Raw genomic sequence first — 5,627 nt, forward strand, 5'->3', positions numbered from 1 at the left:
TGTCTGCGTGTTCCTGGGCAGCTGAGAGACTGAACAGAGAAGAGGGAGCCAGCGGCGTCTCCTCCTCCTGGGTCTGGAAGCCTACCCGGATTCCTGGAGAAATGCGCTCCCAGATTTCCCCCGACTCAAAAACCTGCCTGAGAACGACATTGGGGAGCTTTTTAAAAATACCCATGCTCAGACCAGTTAGATCAGAATATCTGAGGGTAGGTCCCAAGCGAGTGTTTCCTTCCTTCTTTTTGGCCTTGGGAGATTTTGCACCCCCTTCCAGGGAGGGAAGCCTGATTTCTGAAATGACTCTCCTGATGGAAAAGTACCTAGTTCTACAGGCAGCCCCCCACCCCGCAGGGGGAGGCACACCGCAGACACTCAGGAGGTTTCTGCACTGCCTGGGTCCTCCGTTTCAACCCATTTCCTTCGTGATTTGGTCACAGCATGCCCGCTCTGGTAAAACACGGGCCAATTAGGTCTCAAAGTCTTGGAAATGAGCTCAGTCAGCAGGTATTGGACTGAAGTTGAATTGACCCTTGAATAACTTGGGGGTTAGGGGTGCTGTCTTCCTGCCCAGTCAAAAATCCACATGTAACTTCTGACTCCCCCGAAACTTAACCACTAATAGCATGCTGTTGACCGGAAGCCTTAGAGACAAACAGTCTATTAACACCCATTTTGATATGCTACTTATATCATATGCTGTATTCTTGCAATAAAGTAAGCTAGAGAAAAGAAAGCGTTATTTAAAAGATCATGAGAAAGGGGCGCCTGGGTGGTTCAGTTAGGCGTTTGATTTCAGCTCAGGTCATGATCTCGTGGGCTGGTGAGTTCGAGCCCCACATCAGGCTCTGTGCTGACAGCTCAGAGCCTGGAGCCTGCTTCAGATTCTGTGTCTCCCTCTCTCTCTGACCCTCCCCCGTTCATGCTCTGTCTCTCTCTGTCTCAAAAATAAACATTAAAAAAAAAAAAAAACCTTAAAAAAAAAAAAAAAGAAACACTGACATACAGATTGGCAAATAGCCGCTGCCCTGAATTCTTAGAGTTCTCCCTCCCCCCACTTCCCCTTTCCCCTCCTCCTTCAGGACCACCCTCTTTCCCACCTCTCGTGATCCAGCCCCTCAAAGGTTATATTTGCTGCTGGGATCTGTTCTGACCGGCGGATGCCCACGCTGTCCAGGTTGTCACTTATGTTATCCTTGGTTAGAAATCATTTGAACGTACTCCCGAAAGCAGCCTGCTCCAAGGCTCTCCACGCGTCATGTTTAGTTAGAGCAACGCAAGTTTGTTTAACTTCACAAAGACTCATATTTTGGGGCAGCGTCCTAAGAACTTTACTGATTTGAATTTATTCCGTTCCTTGTAACAACCCTATGAGATCGGTAATGTTATATTCTCCCATTTTATAGATATGGAAATCGAGGCCCAGACAAGTTAAGTAACTTGACCTCAAGGTCACCAGCTGCTAAGTGGAGAAGCTTGTAGGCCAGCCTGGCCCCAGTCTGCTGCTCTCAACCCCGAGAAAAGACAGTCATGAGCTAATGAGGTGGGGTTTTTTTCCTTTGCCAAACTTAGATTCACAAAGTAGATTCCAGCATTTCCTCCTCTCTTCCATTCCCTTCCACCAACTTTGGTTGGAAGGGGAGAGGGGGAGGGGGAGGGGCCTTCCTAAAGTCATAAAGTGAATTGGAGGCAGGGCTAGGAGCCAAACACCCCCTTGACTCCCGCCTGGTCTCACAGCGGGCTGCTTGCCTCCAGCTAAACGTCCCCTCAAGTATCAGTTCGGGAAGTGTGGTGGTTTTCAGAAAGGTCTGCAAGTTCTGGAATATTCCTCCTTTCAACAGATGGAGGCTCTTTTGCCTCCCCTCGTGTGTGGGCTGGACTTAGGGTCTCACCTCCACCGAATATAACAAAGCAGAAGCTTTGGGAGACTGGGTCATAAAAGGCACTGCCACGCCCTCCTCCTCCTCTCTCTCCCCTTCTCTCTCTCTCTCTCTCTCTCTCTCTCTCTCTCTCTCGGATTGATCGTGCTAGGGAAGTCAGCTGCCATGTGTGACCTTGAAAAAGTTACTTAACTTCTCTGTGCCTCAGGATTTCATATCCATAAAATGGGAGGAAATATTGAGAATTAAATGAGTCCATTTGTGTGTCTGGGCACATAGTAAGTGAATATAGCAAGGGTGGCAGAGCACAGTTGTCCGAACTGTTCACTGTTAAAGAGCCCCAGCATTGCAAGTCAAATAGGGGTTCACCAGTCCATGTCCTTTGGCCTGAGATTGCCTACCAAGAGGTGGCACTGTTTTCTAAATTGTACCACGCATGAGCCACCAACTGTCTTGATATGTGTTAGCTGTCAACATAAGGGATTTAACTGTCTCGCAAATGCTACCTTAGCATCGTCCGGAGGCTTTGGGCTGATATTAACTGAGAGGACACTGGCTGTGGTACAGCTGTTACTTGGTGGCTTTGTAGAGTTGTCCAGAATAATCTCAAGGGGGTTGCCTGTATCCCAAGCCTTGCCATGATCTTTCAGACACTGTGTAATAAAACATAAAAATTAAATGTAAAAATATTAACAATATAAAAAGCTTAAAATCATGCATGCAACACTGTATTGCTTCAGGTGTATGTATAGATATGGTTCAAGTATAGAGAAATGTATGGGAATATTAAGACCATATTCTGAAAAATGGTTAGCTGGGTGGAGAGGGAAGGAGGTTAGGAAGGGATATACAGGGGACTTCAGCTCTATTCAGAACTTATTTCTTAAGCTTAATGGTGGATACACAAGTGTCTATTCTTTGATCTTAAATATGTAAAAATAATTTATAAATCAATACTATTGAAGAGACTGCCTTTCTACATAAGAACTAATTTTCTATTTTTTCCCTGTATATAGTCTCCGTTAAATATTAACTCAGTATATTGGAGCACCTGGGTGGCTCAGTTCATTGAGTGTCCGACTTCTGCTCAGGTCATGATCTCGAGGTCAGGGAGTTCGAGCCCTGCGTCGGGCTCTGTGCTGACAGCTCGGAGCCCAGAGCTTGCTTGGGATTCTGTCCCCCTCTCTCTCTGCCCCTCCCCTGCTCACACTCTGTTCCCTCTGTCTCTTAAACATGAATAAACATTAAAAAAATGTTTTTTTAAATTTTTTTTTTCAACGTTTATTTATTTTTGGGACAGAGAGAGACAGAGCATGAACGGGGGAGGGGCAGAGAGAGAGGGAGACACAGAATCTGAAACAGGCTCCAGGCTCTGAGCCATCAGCCCAGAGCCTGACGCGGGGCTCGAACTCACGGACCGCGAGATCGTGACCTGGCTGAAGTCGGATGCTTAACCAACTGCGCCACCCAGGCGCCCCCAAAAAATGTTTTTTAAATAAATATTAACTCAGTGTATTGATTTGGAACCACAGAGTCAAGCAATCATTCATTCAGCAGGTATTTACTATTGAACGATAGAATGTTCAAAGAGCAAAGAACTTCATCTGAACATTGTGTGGTTCACTACTCCCCCTTCTTTCTACGAGGGCGGGGCCTCTGTGTTATTCCTATTTATGATTCCTGCTACATACTAGGTATTTATAAACGTTAAATTAAACAGAATGAAACATGAATATGATGATTTTTATCCTTATAGAGCTTTCTGTACACAAGGGTGAGAAAAGATCTGGGACAATGCAGGTCGTGATAAGTGCCCCGAGTACGAGCAAAGTTCTAAGGGGATTTGTTCATACATTACTTGACGACTATTGATCAGGCACCTACTATCACTGGGCGTGTGATTATAAACAAGAGAGACACAGTCACTGGTTTTTACATGGCTCCCTTCCTATCACCCTCATCACTGCTTCACTGGTCTATGTATGCCACCGACACCTTTTACTTGGATTGTTGCAATAATAACAATAATGAATAATAATAATAGTAATGATAATCCAATACCGGGATCCTGACTGGTCTCCCTCCTTCCGCTTTGCTCCCCGACGGCAAACTCTCAACTGCATCCAGAAAGATCTCGTTCGGTGTGTTAGAGGAGGAACAAAGATCTCCACCCACGTTAGGGCTCATCACGCCTCTGCTTTGAAACCTCCAATGGTTCCTCACCTGTGGGAGATGGCAGAAATGGCCACAATTCTTTAAATCCCTCTCGTTGAGAGGTGAAGTCTGTTTCTCAACCCGCCGAGTTGGGCCGGCCTTGTGACTTTCTTTGTCCAGTAGAATGTGGCGGAAGGAAGGCTGTGCCTAGGACTCAGGAGGTTTGAACGCCTCTGCGCTTACTCTTGGAATCCTGCAACAGCTCGATGAACAAGCCTGCTGGGGCCATGAGAGATCATGTGGAGCAGAGCCAACCCAGGCAAGGCCATCGGATTAGCAGCCAGCCCACCAGCTATCTGAGGACACCGACAGAGCCCAGCTAAGATCAGCCTCGCCCAGCCTCTACCAGAAGAGCCTTCCAGAGGACCCAGAGACTCATGAGCTAAATAGATGGTTGTTGTTTTAAGCCATTGGATTTTTCTGTGGCTTGCTGGGTAGCAAAAGCAAACCGACTCACCCTCTGGTTCAGAGAAAAAGTCAAAGTATTAACTGTATCTCCGGTACTTAGAACATTGCCTGGTACATGGTAGGTGCTCAATAAACATTTGTTGAATTAACTTCGTAAATGGAGCTAACACTCTAATGAGGGAAACAGGGAAGCAAAAAACCTAAGTCAACTAGTCAAACGATGACAAAATTTTGTAAGGGCTGCCGAGGACACAAATAGTGGCTACGGGAGAGAATCACAGAGTGGAGGTGGGAAGGTGGTGTTCCTGAGACTCCCCATTTGTTTCTGGATAAAAGCCCCAATCTTCATAGTGGCCTCCAAGGCCCTACGTGACCTCGCCCCGAGACCCGCTCACATCATCTCCTGCCACTCACTGCTTCTTTGCTACTCCTCTAACACACCAAACACTCACACCTCGGGTCCTTGCTGGAATGTTCCCTCCCTTCCTTCCCTTCCTTCAAGTCACTGGTCAGATGCCCCCCCTTTCAGTAAGACCTTTCTCACCACCCTGTAGAAACAGCAACCCACTGACCCCCAGAATTCCCTACCCCCCACCTGCTTTATTTTTCTCCACAGCACCTGGCACCTTCTGATGTGTTGTATATTAGCTTCTTCTTCCTTTACCGCCCGCCTCCTCCACTCAGATGTAACTTCCAGGAGGGAGGGAATTTTGTTTTGCTCAGTTTCGCCTGAGGACAATATTGTCTTAGGACAGAAATCCAGCCGGTGGATGCAAAAATCCTTTCGGGGGTGGGGGGGCATTCTTCCTGTTAATCCTGAGGAGGCAAGGCAAGCATTTGGCCTCCAGCCGGGCCGGGAAGAAAGCAAGGGCTTTTAAAAAAGCCACAATGCCCAGGTGAAGGTCAGATTGCTCACCGAGAACTCTGCAAACGTGCTCCCAGCAAGGCTAAGAACACTACAAGTAACACCTGTCTTCACAGCGTATATTTTTACAGTGGGCCAGGGGCATTCTAATCCCTGCTATCATTTGCTTCTGGAAACAGCCCCCCCCCCCCCCCAGAGAGGCGGGCAGAGCGGGTTTTACCGCTCTCCGTTTACAGATGGAGATGATGAGGGGCACAGGGTTCAGG

The sequence above is a fragment of the Felis catus genome, chromosome B3 (genome assembly GCF_018350175.1).
Source record: "Felis catus isolate Fca126 chromosome B3, F.catus_Fca126_mat1.0, whole genome shotgun sequence".
In the NCBI taxonomy this organism is placed as follows: domain Eukaryota; kingdom Metazoa; phylum Chordata; class Mammalia; order Carnivora; family Felidae; genus Felis; species Felis catus.